The sequence below is a fragment of the Phoenix dactylifera genome, chromosome 2, assembly GCF_009389715.1.
Source record: "Phoenix dactylifera cultivar Barhee BC4 chromosome 2, palm_55x_up_171113_PBpolish2nd_filt_p, whole genome shotgun sequence".
NCBI classification, from domain to species: domain Eukaryota; kingdom Viridiplantae; phylum Streptophyta; class Magnoliopsida; order Arecales; family Arecaceae; genus Phoenix; species Phoenix dactylifera.
In genome coordinates this window covers 22,647,272-22,664,625 of record NC_052393.1, presented here as the reverse complement: position 1 = coordinate 22,664,625, position 17,354 = coordinate 22,647,272, and the positions used below count along the sequence as shown (strand labels likewise).

At 39.5% G+C, this 17,354-nt stretch overlaps 1 non-coding gene across 1 annotated transcript; it reads left to right on the top strand.

Moving 5' to 3' along the window:
- The first annotated feature begins 15,646 nt into the window (after positions 1 to 15,646).
- Positions 15,647 to 15,755, top strand: LOC120110035. Its single transcript, XR_005510812.1, has one exon. It is a non-coding gene; the product is annotated as a small nucleolar RNA R71 (small nucleolar RNA).
- Positions 15,756 to 17,354: the final 1,599 nt, after the last annotated feature.

Sequence of the window (17,354 nt, the reverse complement as noted above, 5' to 3'; positions counted from 1 at the left end):
TCTTGATCGCAACTTACCAGAAAAATAGATGGAAGCGGGAATCATATAAAAGAACTTTTGCAAAGGTTCAAAAGATTTTTTCAAAATTGATTTATCATGTAAGATCTTCATTCTCGTTCTTGCAAATTTTAGCATTATCATAAGCATCTCTGCGAATCTCATTAAGCTCGTTCAATTGCAATTTTCTAGCTAGACCGGCATCATGTAAATCATTCAATTTTAATTGCCCAATACGATTTATGCTCTATTTCTACAGGCAGATGACATGCTTTTCGGTAAACTTGCCGGTAGAGAGACATGCCAAGAATGGTTTTGTATGCAGTACGATAAGCCTATAATGCATCTGATAGTTTCAAGGACCAATCTTTCCGTGATGGGTTCACTGTTTTCTCGAAAATACGCTTGATCTCTCTATTGGCTAACTCTACCTGGCCACTAGTTTGCGGATGATATGGAGTAGCAACTCTATGGGTGACACATACTTTTTCAATAAGGTCTCGAAAGGCTTATTACAAAAGTGTTTTCCACCGTCACTAATTATAACCTTAGGCATCCCAAATGGTGAAAAAATATTTTCTTTTAAAAACTTCAGGACAAGTTTGTGATCATTGGTCCTACAAGCGACAGCTTCTACCCATTTGGACACATACTCGACACCAACTAAAATATATTCATATCCAAAAGACGGTGGGAATGGGCCATAAAATCGATGCCCCAACAATCGAAAATTTCGATAATAGTAATGGGTTGAAGAGGCATCATCTGCCTACGAGTTAGACTTCCAATACGTTGACATGGATCACATGTCCTGCAGAACGCGTGGGCGTCTTTGAACATAGTAGGCCAATAGAAACCACATTGCAAGACCTTTGCGGCGGTTTTCTTAGAAGCAACGTGTCCACCACAAGCATCAGTATGGCAGAAAGAGAGTATGCTTTGTATATCATGATCCGGTATGCATCGTCTAAAGATTTGATCGTTGCAATATTTAAATAAATAGGGTTCGTCATAGTAATAATTCTTGACTTCGCACAAGAAAATTTTTCTATCTGTCGACCACCAATGTTCTGGCATCTGGCTTGTAACAAGAAAATTTACAATATCTGCATACCATGCATACTAGAAAGTGCAAACAACTGCTCTTCAGGGAATGAGTCCTTGATGGAAAACTGTGGCACTGAATCATGAAAAACTAGACGTGATAAATGGTCAGCAACCACATTCTCTACTCCCTTTTTATCTTAATAGTGATGTCAAATTCTTGGAGTAGAAGTATCCATCGTATTAAGCATGGGTTGGCCTCTTTCTTATCCAGCAAATATTTTAACGCTGCATGGTCTGTGAAGATAATAATAGGAGCACCAAGAATATAAGAGCAAAATTTATCTAAGGCAAATACTACTGCAAGCAATTCCTTCTCGTGGTGGTGTAATTCATTTGAGCATCGTTTAAGGTTTTGTTTGCATAGTAAATGACATATGGCTTATTGATTCTTGCTTGTTCTAGGACAAGCTCCTACGCATAGTCCGCTAGCGTCGCACATAATCTCAAAAGGTAATGACCAATTGGGTGGTCGCACGATGGGTGCAGTGCTAAGCATAGACTTTCAACTTTTCGAATGCCTCCTGACAGGTTTCAGTCCAATTGAATGGTGTATCAAAGGATAGGAGGTTTACATAATGGTCGAGCTATGACACTAAAGTCCTTGATGAACCTCCTATAAAATCCGGCGTGACCCAAAAATGATCGAACATCTCTAACCGTCTTGGGTGCAGGTAGCTCAGCAATTAAATCGATCTTAGCTCTATCTACTTCCATGCCCTTCGATGAAACATATATCATAGGACAATTTCCTTTGGTACCATGAAGTGGCATTTCTCCTATTCAATATCAAATTCTTTTCTATACATCGAGCTAAGACTGCTTGTAAATGTGACAAGCAATCATCAAATGAGTCACCAAAAATGGAGAAGTCATCCATGAACACTTCCCAAAAACTTCTCGTTTCATGTCTTCAAAGATGCTGAGCATGCATCTTTGGAATGTTGCAGGTGCATTACACAACTCGAATGGCATTCGTCGAAAAGCAAATGTGCCAAAAGGACAAGTGAAGATAGTCTTCTCTTGATCTTCTGGTGAAATTTCAATTTGATAATATCCCGAATAGCCATCGAGAAAACAATAGAAATTATGCCCTGCAACTCTCTCCAACACTTGGTCTAGGAAGGGTAGAGAAAAGTGATCCTTTCGTGTGACCAAATTCAGCTTTCGGTAGTCAACCACACATGCACCAACTCGTCGGGACACGAGTTGGAACTAGTTCACCTTGTTCATTTTCTACCACCGTCAAACCCGGACTTCTTAGGAACGACTTGAGTAGGGCTTACCCACTTGCTGTCGGAAATTGGGTAAATAATACCCCACGTCAAGCAACTTGAGGACTTCTGCCTTAACCACATCTCTCATCGTTGGATTTAACCTTCGTTGCATTTGCCTTGTGGTTTTGGCATTGTCCTCCAAATATATCCGGTGCGTACAGATTAAGGGGCTAATCCCCTTCAAGTCGGCAATAGACCATCCTAAGGCTCCTTTATGATTCTTTAGAATACCAACTAATTTTCTTTTCTGGGTATAATCAAGTTCAGACGAGATGATTACAGGAAAAGTGTCCTCGGGTCCAAGAAATGCATACTTAAGTTCCTTCGGTAAAGGTTTTAACTCGAGCTTAGGCACTTGCTCATGGGATGGTACTATCTTTACTTCTCGAGATGGCAACTATTGAAATTTTTCTACTTTTGGTCTCCACCCATTGATCATCATGGCGTTCGAAAAATTCATACTAAGTTTGACCAACAAATCCTCTTCATTGGTGCCATTAGAGCACCAATCAATTAAACTATCGCCGGATGGATCGTTAAATGCTTCAGCTAACAAATATTCCTCCGCGATGGTTTTAACCCAATCAACCTCCTTATTCTCTTCGTGATCATTGGGTTGCTTGCAAACATTAAAAATGTTAAGTTCCAGGGTCATGTTGCCAAAAGAAAGCTTCATGATGCCATTCCTACAATTAATCAATGCATTAGAAGTTGCAAGGAATGGACGTCCTAAAATGACCGGAATCTGAGACTGTGAGTTCGAAGCTGGATGTGTATCCAATACGATAAAATCGACAGAAAAATAGAACTTGTCTACTTGGACCAATACATTCTCGATAATCTCCCTCGGAATTTTAACTGACCTATCAGCTAATTGCAAAGTGACGGAAGTTGGCTTTAATTCACCTAGACCAAGTTGCTCATATACAGAATATGGCAACAAATTCACACTTACCCCTAAATCTAACAATGCTCGCTCTATCCTAAAGTTGCCTATGATGCATGAGATGGTTGGGCAACCTGGATCCTTATATTTAGGGAGAATGTTGTGCTGCAAAATAGCACTCACATTTTCAGTTAAAAATGCCTTCTTCTTAACATTTAATCGACGTTTGACAGTACACAAGTCCTTCAAAAATTTGGCATATGAGGGTACTTGTTTGATTGCATCAAGAAGAGGTATGTTGATCTTTACTTGCTTAAAAAGCTCAAGAATTTCAGAATTAGGTTCAAGCTTTTGCAACGGCTTTCACCGTTGTGGAAAAGGTGGAGGAGAAGGACATTCAAACTTTCTTGGTAGAAGTTGGGACCTCAACTTCTTCTTTTGTCCCCTTTCATCGACTTTGGGAGCATCAGAATTAGAAGTGACCTGCGGTCTCAATGGGACGGTCTGATCAATGACTTTTCCATTACGCAAAGTCCATGATGCTCTTTGCATGTTCTGTATGCGAACTAGAAGGAGCCGTATTATTACTACCGTGCACTTGTGGGTTAGGTTGGGGTTGAGCTGGAAAGCTTACCCTTCTCTTGGGTACTTAGGACGGTAGTCAACATTGACAATTGGTTCCTTTATGTCTTCAAAATTTCGAGTAATTTAAGCATTGATATTAGCTTGACCTTATAGAAAAGTTTGTATGGATTGCAAGGTATCCTCGATATTTGGCTTCTGAGAGGGTGGTGATGCAAAAGTAGGATGTGCAGGTGGAGGAACTGAATGGTGTGACTGTTGAGGATGATCATTTCTCTACTTAAAATTTGGATGATTCTTCCAACCAGGGTTATAGGTATTCGAGTATGGATCGTTATAAGTGTTGACCCCCTAATGGATTTTGATGAATACAAAACACTAGAGTATAATTCCATTTATCTTAACAATTTAAATTGAGGAATTCATGTGATTAATTGAGAATATTGTTAAGAAATGTCTAGGCAAGTTCCCATAATTTTTATGAATTTATTGAAGAATATTTGAATTAAAGAAAACAGATCAGGGACAGCCGAGACGTCTTCGGATAGTTTCAGAGACGTCTCTGGCACAAACAAGAAGAACTGAGACACTTGGAGACGTCTCCGGCACCTGCCGAGTCGTCCCCGTGCTAGCGGAGTCGACTCTCTCTCAGTAGCGGAGTCGACTCTCTCAGTGGCGGCAGAAGGCAATTTTCAAGAGATATGCGCGAGACGTCCCCACTGTACGCGGAGTCGTCCCCGCAAGTAAAAGGAGACTTCCCGAGTCGTCCCCAAGATAGCGGAGACGGCTCTCTCAGGGTTTTCCAGAGAATGGTTTTTTCGGTGATAAGGAAGCGGAGTCGACCCTGAGACAGCGGAATCGTCCCCATGCATAAAGTGCAAACAAGCCGAGACGTCCCCTGAAGGAGCGGAGTCGACTCTCTCAGGGAATTCCAGAGGACATGTTTTTTCAGAGATAAAGAAGCGGAGTCGTCCCCAAAGCAGCGGAGTCGTCCCTATTCAAAAAGTACAAACAAGCCGAGACGTCCCCTTAAAGTGCCGAGTCGACCCCAGACAACGTTAAAAAGTAAAATCTTGTAGCCGAGACGTCTCTCGTTGAAGTGGAGACGTCCCCGGAGCGCCTGGGACGCGACTGACAGCTTTTCAGATTTGGTTTGAATTTCAAATCCTTTTTACCTTGTCTCTAACGGCTATATTTGCTTTTTTGGGCTATAAAAGGGACCTCTTAAGTGCTTCTCAACAACTCTTCACCAACCAAAAGCTAGATCATTCAAGAGAAAAGTAAGAAAGAAAAGTTCAAGGGAGTTGAGTGCATTCAAGTGAAGAAATCAAGTGTTTTCAAGCTTCCCAAGTGATTTCAAGCTCAACCTCTCTCGTACGCTCGGGATTCAAAGCTCACACTCAACCCTACGCGGTCCACATCGGAAGAATCAACATTTCTCACGCTTCCAATGGCAAAAGGATTCTTCCGGATTCTATTGTTCATAATTGTCATATTTGCTTTTTAGAGCTTTACTTTTCCTTTGTAAACTCTTTCATTGTGGTGCTTGTTCCAGTCAAGGGACTTGGAACAAGGGAAAGGCGTCCCAAGCCTAAGTGAAATTGGGGGTTTTAGGGTTTGTTGTGAGCCCGGTGTAAAACAACGAGTTGGGTAGTGAACTCGCAAAACTACCGTACTGTAATCTTGGATTATAGTGGAAATTCCCAAAGGTGATTTGGGGAGTGGATGTAGGAGCAGTGGAAGCTCCGAACCACTATAAAACCCTTGTGTTTGCGATTGACCTTTCTTATTCCTCCTTCTTTACTTTAGTGCATATATTTGTGTGTTTTATTTTTAATTAGTCAAAAGCTTTAAAACAACCCAATTCACCCCCCTCTTGGGTGACCATCTCTGGGCAACAAGTGGTATCAGAGCAGGTGCTCTGTGTATTTCTTGAAAGACCTAACCGTCTTAGCCAAAGATCTAGATGGCAACACCCTTTAACAATGTTCCTGCCGAGGGGCAAGCAACCAATAGACCTCCACTCTTCAATGGGACAAATTATACCTATTGGAAGACTAGAATGAGAATCTTCATTCAAGCACAAGACTATGCCTTGTGGAGGGTTATAGTCAAGGGACCACAAGAACCATCACACATGGTTAATGGCATTCGAGTTCCCAAACCTGAGGAGGATTGGGATGAGAATGATGATAGGATGGCTCAACTTAATTCTAGAGCCATGAACTCATTATTTTGTTCTCTAGATGTAAATGAGTTCAATAGAGTCTCCACATGTACTTCCGCTAAGGAAATATGGGATAGGCTTGAAGTTACCCACGAGGGTACAAATCAAGTCAAAGAGTCTAAAGTGAACATTCTAGTTCACAAGTATGAGTTGTTTAAGATGGAACCCAATGAAACCATCACATGCATGTTTACTCGCTTTACCGATATAATTAATGGTCTAAAGAGTTTGGGTAAATCTTATACTAACCCAGAACTTGTGAGTAAAATTCTCAGGTCTTTGCCGAAAGCATGGGAAGCAAAGGTCACAGCGATCGTAGAAGCCAAAGACCTCAACACTTTGGGATTAGAACAACTACTGGGCTCATTGATGACGCATGAGCTCACAATGAAGCAACATGAAGAAGAGTTGCCGAAGAAAAGGACAATCGCACTCAAGGCTACCTCAAGTGTGTGTGAAGAAGAGAGTAGTGAGAGTGAAGAAGAAAGCCAAGATGAGGACTTGGGTTTGATAGTAAGAAAGTTTAAGAAATTCATGAGAAGAAAGAAACCTTTCCCAAGAAAGAAATTTGGAGGGAGAAATGATTGGGAAAAAGAAAAGGAAAAAGAAAGAGATCCAATCATATGCTATGATTGCAAGAGACCGGGACACGTTCGTTCCAAATGCCCTCAACAAAAGAAGTATTTTGGAAAGGAGAAGAAGAAGGCATTGAAGGCAACATGGGATGATAGTGACACATCATCCTCCGAGGAAGAGAAGGAAGAGACCGCTAATTTGTGCTTCATGGCGTTCGAAGACGACGAGGTATGTCAAAACCCAACTATAAATTTTACTTTAGAAGAATTATATGAAGCTTTTCAAGAACTTATGGGTGATTGTAGTATGTTAGGAGCAAAGAATAAAGAGTTAAAAGCCTCCAATCAAAAACTAAAGGAAGATTTTGAAAACATATTAATTGAAAAGGAGAACGTTAAAAATATTAACACTACTAACCTAGAAATCAAAAATTCAAAACTTAGCATTGAAAATGAAAAGGCAAAAACACTAATTAAGGAATTAAATCTAAAAGTAAAATCCCTACTCGATAATAATACCTCACTTGCACAAAATGTTGAATCCCTTAAAAAAGATAAGGAAGAACTAGTTAAAGAAAATTTGAATCTTAAGAATGAGGTACATAAGTACAAACCAATTGTTGAAAAATTCACACAAAGCTCTGAAAAATTAAATCTTATTCTTTCAAATCAAAGAGCTGTTTTCAATAAAGCCGGATTAGGATATAAACTAACACACAACAAAAATACCTAAAGAATTTCTTTGTAAAAGCAAAAAATGTAAAAACTGAAAAACCTACATGCTTTCATTGTGGGAAGAATGGACATAAAGCCTACTCTTGTATTCAAAGAAAGATCCAAACTAACAAGAGTACATTTGTGAAAGCTAAAAACATAACTAAAGTATGGGTGCCTAAGGGAACCAACCACACTAACCACGAAGGACCCAAGAAAACTTGGGTACCTAAGAGCTTCACATGATCATTTTGCAGGTATGCCTTGCAGCCGGAAACAAAAAGAGAATGTGGTATCTTGATAGTGGTTGCTCAAGGCATATGACCGGTGACAAGAGTCTCTTCGTCACCTTGGAATCAAAAGAAGGAGGAGTAGTCACATTCGGAGACAATGCTAAAGGTCAAATCATTGGTGTTGGTAAAATCTCCATATCACCCTCCTCATTTATTGATAATGTATTGTTAGTCAATGGACTAAAACATAATTTATTAAGTATCAGTCAATTTTGTGACAAGGGATTTAAAGTATCATTTGAATCATCACTATGCATAATTAGTAGTCCAATTGATAATGAGATCATACTCACAGGACATAGGCATGGAAATGTTTACATGGTAGATCTTGATGATCTCACCATGAAGGATGGCCAATGTCTTGTAGCCATGAATCCCAAAGTCAATGAGACTAGTTGGTTATGGCATCGTAGGTTAGGGCATGCTAGCATGGATTTAATCTCAAAATTAATTACAAAGGATCTAGTCAAAGGACTACCAAAAATAGACTTTGAAAAGAATAAAATTTGTGCTGCATGTCAATTAGGGAAACAAACAAGAAGTTCTTTCAAGTCTAAGAACATAGTCTCAACATCAAAACCCTTAGAACTAATTCACATGGATTTGTTTGGACCCACTAGAACTGCTAGTCTAGGGGGTAAGAAATTTGGTCTTGTAATTGTTGATGATTTTTCACGTTTTACATGGGTTTCATTTCTTGCACACAAAGATGAGTCCTTTTCCGCTTTATCAAGTTTCATAATAGGGTTTCAAATGAACTCAATCTTAAACTAAAAGCAATTAGGAGTGATCATGGTACTGAGTTTGAAAATCAGTATTTTGAAAAATTTTGTGAAGAAAATGGTATCAATCACAACTTCTCGGCACCTAGGACACCCCAACAAAATGGGGTGGTAGAAAGGAAGAATCGCACACTAGCAGATATGGCTCGTACCATGTTGTGTGAATCGGATCTACCAAAGTATTTTTGGGCTGAAGCAATAAATACTTCATGTTATATCTTAAATCGTGCTTTAGTTAGATCCATCTTAAAGAAAACACCTTATGAGTTGATAAAAAGTAAGAAACCTAATATAAGTTATTTTCATGTTTTCGGTTGTCGATGCTTTATTTTGAACAATGGAAAGGACAATCTAAGTAAATTTAGTGCTAAATCAGATGAGGGGATCTTCTTAGGTTATTCCTCATCTAGTAGAGCATACAGGGTCTTCAACAAGAGAACTTTCGTTGTTGAAGAATCCATTCATGTTGTCGTTGATGAAACTAATGGAGATTCTTCTAGAAAAGAAGAAGATGGTGATGTAGGTATACTTGAAGACCAAATGAAGGAACTCTCCACTCAAGACAAACAACATGAGGATGAGATCAAAGAAGATACAAATCAGCGAGATGAAGAAGATCAACCTCCATCAAGAAATCAAGATCTTCCCAAAGAATGGAGGTATGCACATGGTCATCCAAAGGATCTAATCCTTGGTGATCCTTCACAAGGTATAAGAACTAGATCCTCTTTAAGAAACACTAGTAATTATCTTGCTTTCGTTTCACAAATAGAGCCTAAATCACTAGAAGAAGCTGAAAAAGATGATAATTGGATGAATGCTATGCAAGAGGAATTAAACTAATTCGAAAGAAATGAAGTTTGGACTCTAATGAAAAGACCCCCTAATGTTTCAATCATAGGAACCAAGTGGGTGTATAGAAATAAACTAGATGAAGATGGAATAGTAATAAGAAACAAAGCTAGGCTAGTGGCCAAAGGATATAATCAGGAGGAAGGAATAGATTTTGATGAAACTTTTGCTCCTGTTGCTAGGTTAGAGGCTATTAGACTACTTTTAGCATATGCATGCTTCATGGATTTTAAACTCTATCAAATGGATGTAAAAAGTGCATTTTTAAATGGTTATATAATGGAGGAAGTTTATGTAGGACAACCTCCAGGTTTTGAAAATCACTTACATCCAGATTATGTGTATAAATTGCATAAAGCATTGTATGGCCTTAAGCAAGCCCCTAGGGCATGGTATGAAAGATTAAGTAATTTTCTAATTGAAAACAAATTTAAGAGAGGAAATGTAGACAAAACCCTCTTTATTAAAAGAAAAAGAAATGACTTATTGCTTGTACAAATTTATGTGGATGATATAATTTTTGGTGCTACTAATGACAGTCTTTGTCAAGAGTTTGCCAAGCTTATGCAGGGAGAATTTGAAATGAGCATGATGGGTGAGCTCAACTTCTTCCTTGGGCTATAAATAAAACAATCAGAGGAGGGCATCTTCATCAGTCAGTCCAAATACATCAAGGAAATGTTGGAAAAATTCAAGATGAAGGATGCAAAGGAAATCAGCACACCCATGGGCTCAAGTTGCAAGCTTGACAAAGATGAAAAAGATAAAAGTATAGACTGCAAATTGTACAGAGGTATGATAGGCTCTCTACTTTACCTTACTGCTAGTAGACCAGATATATTATTCAGTGTTTGTATGTGTGCTAGATACCAAGCATGTCCTAAGGAATCACACTTGCAAGCTGTTAAGAGAATTTTTAGATATCTAGTAGGGACATCTAATGTAGGCTTATGGTATTCTAAACAATCTGACATAAATTTAATTGCTTATTCCGATGCTGATTTTGCTGGGTGCAAACTCGACAGAAAAAGCACAAGTGGCACATGTCAATTCTTGGGTGCCAATTTGGTTTCTTGGTTTAGCAAGAAACAAAATTCAGTTGCCTTGTCCACAGCTGAGGCTGAGTACATTGCAGCTGGAAGCTGTTGTGCCCAAGTTCTTTGGATTAAGCAACAACTTGAAGATTTCGGTATCAAAATGGATAATATACCAATTAAATGTGATAATACAAGTGCAATTAATTTAACAAAAAATCCTGTCCAACACTCTAAGTCAAAGCATATAGAGATTAGGCATCACTTTATTAGGGATCATGTGCTGAAAAATGATGTGATGATTGAATATGTATGTACTGAAAATCAGTTGGCTGATATCTTTACAAAGCCCTTTTGTAAAGAAAGATTCAACTTCTTAAGGAATGCTTTGAGCTTGTATGATCCTAGCAAATGAATTGAACTTGTATTGCATTGTTTTGCTGCGCAAACTAGTAATCAACCTCAAGGTAAACATAAGTGAAAACATGAATTCATGTAAGCTAAATGACGAACTGTTTGACTTTCCGGAGGATGGTTACCCTCCCTTGGACTCTTCATGGAGATATTTTCAGAGCCTATTTCATAGGTATTCGAAATTTGGTCAAACATTCCTCATTTCAATATTAATAATTCAAAAATTATTATCAAATTATTATAGGATGTATCATTAAGGGGGAGGATCACAAACAAATTCACTCTAAGTTTATCAAAAGAGATCATGTTGATTAGGGTGATTAAACAAAAATTGGGAGAAGATAGAATTTAGTCTGAAATTTTTCAGTGCCGGAGACGTCTCTGGCAAATCGCAGAGACGTCCCCCCAGGGGAGACGTCTCGGGGACCGAATGAGGGCTTTTAAAATAGGTCGAAATAGCTCGAGCCGACCCGAGCTTTCTCCTTCATCCCCGACCAAAACGAAAAACCCTAGCCTCCGTTTGCTCTCCACCTCAAACCCTAGCCTCCGTTTGCTCTCCATCACAAACCCTAGCATCCATGGCACCAAAGAAGGCTAGGACGACCCGTGGAAGGCGACCTAGGGCAGCGGCCGACGGTGAGGAACGGCGGGAAGAACCCTCCGCGCCGTCTCCTCCGGTTGCTCCGCCAACCACGACTATTTCCTGTGCAAATCGCACAGTCACGACCGGAAGGTACATAGATTTCTCATTTTTAGATCATGAGGGGTTCTCTATTGGAGAGAGACTCCGAGCCCAAGGGTGGGAGCACTTTTGTACCCTCAATACCTCGACCTACCCCGGCCTAGTTAGAGAACTTTTTAGCAATATGGCCTTAGGGGACATAGGGTACACTGCATATGTCCGAGGGACATTAGTAGAAGTCAATGAAGATGTCCTATCCACTGTCTTACAAATTCCTAAGGACGGTGAGGCTCCAACCTCACATCCCCAAAGGGAATCAGCCCTAAATCTACTTTTAGGAAGAGAGGACTGTGGCCCTCTTGATGTTGTCAATTCCCAGGACCTAAATGCAGAGATGAGACTTCTTTTAAGTATTGTCAACCGGGTCCTATTTTCCAAAACGGGTCGCTTCGATTTTGTTTCGGAGCGAGATTTAGTTATAATGCACCATATCCTACTAGGGATACCCCTAAACCTCCCTAGACTTATGCTAAACTACATTGCCCTATGTCATAGGTATTCTAGGTTTAGTTTACCCTACGGCATGATCTTTACCTTAATTTTCAAACACTTCAAAGTTCCCATTCCAACAAATGAACCTGCAAAGCCCTTGAGAAACACCGACTATTATAATGAGGGCACAATGAGAAGAATGGAATTTCATAAGATAGATGGGTCGTGGGTGAAGGTACCAAAGAGAAAAGCCCAAATCCTAGAGCCCGAGAACCCACATCATGAGTCTGACCATCACTCTCCTCCACCTAGCCACTTGGATATCCCTGATATACCCTCCAGCTCAGCTGGACCTTCCACATCCATGCCACCACCTCCTCCAGTTAGTGGGCCCTCCTTTCTGTCAGAGGATCAGATGCGCACCTTAGCATCTGCCATTTGCCAGCAGATGAGGGAGGAGATGAGATCCATGATTTCTACAGAGTTGGCCCCCATCAGAGCTTCACATGAAGGGCTTCTACAAGAGATGAAGGATATTAGAAGTCAAATTGAAGCTACAACACAAGAAATAATGGGTGTGGGTGCCACCCAAACCATCAGATCAATAGAGCTCAAGGACAGCTTGAGGAGCATTTCCAAGAGTCTCAAAGAGCTGACAAAACCAGATGGCAACGTGGGCACCTTGGTTGCCCAACTCAGAGGAAGAATTGAAATGGCAACCATAGAGTTTGAAGCACTTGTGGCAGGTTTCCACAAGTCACAGGGAGATCAATTTAAGACCCTCATGGATTCCATCAATGCATTCATAGATGCAGCTTGTAAGGTTTATGAACAAAATACAGCTGGTATGGCCCATGAGCAACGTCGCCGATGAGGGACATTTTGCAGGCTCTTCTTTTTGTAAATCCTAGGCTGTTTTGAAACACTTTTTGTATTAGAAATCAATACTTGTAATGATTTCTTCTTTTGACTATGTACTGACTTCGAAGATTTACAATGACATATGAATGACATACAATTTCTTTTGCAACCCTGTGTACATTTCCAACTCTGTATATGTAAATATGAATGTGCCTCTTGATGTGTCATAAGAATCTCATAACATACATTATGTATTCAAATTTGGCACAACTTATCAAAGCATATGAAACAGGGGGAGCACAACCTGAATATCAAAGGGGGAGTAAAATGAATGCTGAACTCTTTAATAAAGATAACTTGAATATCCTTGTGTGGTTAATTATATTATACTATGAATTGAGTTTTAAGCACCTAATGATAATTTGTCCCCTTCATTGTTGATGACAAAAAGGGGGAGTAGATGTTGAATATGGAGATATTGAAAGGGGGAGTAGATATAATTGAAAGGGGGAGTAGATATATAGAAAGAACCAGGAGTAGATATATAGAAAGAACCAATATGGATATTGAATATGGAATGCAAAATTTATAATCATACTCCAAAGTTGATTTAGAAAAGATAAAATTAAAGAATATTGACTTGATTCAAATTCAGCATCAATATTTCATTTTAACTTGATTCAAATTCAGTTGATATGCTAAAATTGCTTAAGAGCTATAAAGTTCAATCCCATGCAATTATGCACACTGTATCTAGCTCTAATTAAAACATTATACTTGTACATCTGATCAAATACTGTGTATATGTTTAAACTTCAAATTTTTGCATATACTCAGTGTTTTGTCATCATCAAAAAGGGGGAGATTGTTGACCCCCTAATGGATTTTGATGAATACAAAACACTAGAGTATAATTCCATTTATCTTAACAATTTAATTGAGGAATTCATGTGATTAATTGAGAATATTGTTAAGAAATGTCTAGGCAAGTTTCCATAATTTTTATGAATTTATTGAAGAATATTTTGAGTTAAAGAAAACAGATCAGGGACAGCCGAGACGTCTCCGGATAGTTTCAGAGACGTCTCTGGCACAAACAGGAAGAACTGGGACACTTGGAGACGTCCCCGGCACCTGCCGAGTCGTCCCCGCGCTAGCGGAGTCGACTCTCTCTCAGTAGCGGAGTCGACTCTCTCAGTGGCGGCAGAAAGGCAATTTTCAAGAGATATGCGCGAGACGTCCCCACTGTACGCGGAGTCGTCCCCGCAAGTAAAAAGGAGACTTCCCGAGTCGTCCCCAAGATAGCGGAGACGGCTCTCTCAGGATTTTCCAGAGAATGGTTTTTTCGGTGATAAGGAAGCGGAGTCGACCCTGAGACAGCGGAGTCGTCCCCATGCATAAAGTGCAAACAAGCCGAGACGTCCCCTGAAGGAGCGGAGTCGACTCTCTCAGGGAATTCCAGAGGACATGTTTTTCAGAGATAAAGAAGCGGAGTCGTCCCCAAAGCAGCGGAGTCGTCCCTATTCAAAAAGTACAAACAAGCCGAGACGTCCCCTTAAAGTGCCGAGTCGACCCCAGACAACGTAAAAAGTAAAATCTTGTAGCCGAGACGTCTCTCGTTGAAGTGGAGACGTCCCCGGAGCGCCTGGGACGCGACTGACAGCTTTTCAGGTTTGGTTTGAATTTCAAATCCTTTTTACCTTGTCTCTAACGGCTATATTTGCTTTTTTGGGCTATAAAAGGGACCTCTTAAGTGCTTCTCAACAACTCTTCACCAACCAAAAGCTAGATCATTCAAGAGAAAAGTAAGAAAGAAAAGTTCAAGGGAGTGAGTGCATTCAAGTGAAGAAATCAAGTGTTTTCAAGCTTCCCAAGTGATTTCAAGCTCAACCTCTCTCGTACGCTCGGGATTCAAAGCTCACACTCAACCCTACGCGGTCCACATCGGAAGAATCAACATTTCTCACGCTTCCAACGGCAAAAGGATTCTTCCGGGTTCTATTGTTCATAATTGTCATATTTGCTTTTTAGAGCTTTACTTTTCCTTTGTAAACTCTTTCATTGTGGTGCTTGTTCCAGTCAAGGGACTTGGAACAAGGGAAAGGCATCCCAAGATTAAATGAAATTGGGGGTTTTAGGGTTTGTTGTGAGCCCGGTGTAAAACAACGAGTTGGGTAGTGAACTCGCAAAACTACCGTACTGTAATCTTGGATTATAGTGGAAATTCCCAAAGGTGATTTGGGGAGTGGATGTAGGAGCAGTGGAAGCTCCGAACCACTATAAAACCTTGTGTTTGCGATTGACCTTTCTTATTCCTCCTTCTTTACTTTAGTGCATATATTCGTGTGTTTTATTTTTAATTAGTCAAAAGCTTTTAAAACACCCAATTCACCCCCCTCTTGGGTGACCATCTCTGGGCAACAATAAGGCTTTTGGTAGGAGTTCATAGCATTTGCTTGATCGTGCAAGACTTCTTTGAATGCCGGTATGGTGGGACAATCTGTAGTAGTATGACCCGACATATCGCAGATACCACAACACTCGTTTCTAAACTCTATAGTCTTGACAGACTCAACCTTCCTAAGCCCAATTTCTTCTACCTTCCTAGTGAGGGCTGCCATTTTAGCATGAAGATCATCCTCAGTTCTAAGGTTGTCAAGGCCTCCCTGTACAGAGCTAGTAGGCTTAGGCAAAGACTTGTTGTTTCTATCCCCGTTATCCCAAAGTTGGGCAGTCTCCGTAAGGGAATCCAAATACTCCCACGCCTCATCAGGGTATTTTTCTAAAAATCTACCATTGCACATGGTCTCTACAAACTGTTTCAACTGTGGAGATAAACCTTCATAAAAGAAGCTAATGGTTCTCCAAGTTTCGAATCCGTGATGAGGGCATGAGAGAAGAAGGTCTTTAAATCTTTCCCAATATTCATAAAATGTTTCATTATCTTTTTGTTGGAAATTGCTGATATGTCTTTTCAAAAAGTTGGTCCTTTGTGTGGGAAAGAACTTCTTTAAAAATTCTCTCTGCATATCTTGCCAAGTTCTTATTGATCTAGATCTCAAAGAGTTTAGCCATGTTTTGGCCTTATCCTTTAGAGAGAAAGGAAACAATGTCAGCTTGAGGACATCCTCGGTGACATTTGACACTCTAAATGTAATGCTCAATTCTTCAAAATCCTTTAAATGAAAATACGGACTCTCGGATTCTAACCCGTGAAACTTGGGCAGCAATTGAATTACCCCGAATTTGATGTCAAAATGTCCTACATTATCAGGAAAAATTGTGCATGAAGGCTGACTAGTCCTAGCTGGTTATAGGTATTGTCTTAGAGTCATAACATGGGGTTCTCGTTCTCGATTGTGGTGACTCCCCGCATCTTCATTTAAATCATCCATCTCACAAGGTGTGAGATACTGCGAAGGAATTTCAGGAGTATGTCCTAAGGGATGATCTAAAGTTGTACGACTTAATCGACCGGTGTCGTCCCTATTCCACTTTAGCATGCAAAATAATTCCCTCTCTTTTTTGTTTTTTTTAAATATAAGTACCAACTAAAGATACCCTAAAACGACACCCTAAAACAAAAATCTATTCACAATCAAACATGCAAAAAAACATTACACCTCAATTTCTAATATTTTTCTTAAATTTCTAGACAGCTCCTAACTGGTTTGAAGAGGGCACCTAAGCCTCCAATCCGGTCTAATGAACCAAGTTGACCAGGTAAGCTCTCAGGTAAGTGGAGGGGTCACGATGCGTTCGCAAAGGTCCCACTTAAAACCCACTTGCCTCGAACAGATGAACTGTCTTGCTTATAGGGACAAAGCTTGCCTAGACATCAACTAAGCCACAGAGCAAAATTGGTGCAACTTTCGGTGGTCTTCATCCTATTGAGCTCGAATGTCCTTAGGGGCCAACGTCTAGTTGATTTTAGTTAAGCTTAGGATATTTATGCACTGGGGTGATTTTTGGGCTAAGGACGAGTGATGAAATCCCGACCTTATCTTTTTAAATGGGTTCAGCCCTTAGAATATTTTATGCTGATGCCTTATACTATATGAAACAATCAAGAGATTTTTTTTAATGTTTTATGACATGACATTAAATTCCGTTGAATAGGTGATCAAGCAAATTATTTTTTTTTTAAATTTTATGACTTGAAGTTTGAAATTTGAATTCTGAAATTTGAAATTTGAAATTTAAAATTTTAGGTTTTTTCTTTTTTTTTTAATTTTTGAATAATCACCCTTGATCTTTTCTTAAAGTTTTTTTTCTTAAATTTTTAATTAGCAACAAGGGCTAATGAGATATGATAACAATAAAATTCTGATTCTAAAAAAAAAAATTAAATGCAGAAAATTTAAAACAGAAAGCAGCAAGGTTTCGTATTAATCTAATGGTCTTAAAAGTCTCCGAATATCAATCAGACCGTTCAGATTATTGAACAATGTGTCTTGCACTAGTTGACCAAATTTGAGTCCAATCAGACGGCTACTTTCTATGATATCAGAGTTTGATGCAAACTATGCAGGGAATTAAAAATAGTAGTAAAGATTTAATTTTATTTTTTTTTTCAAAAGAA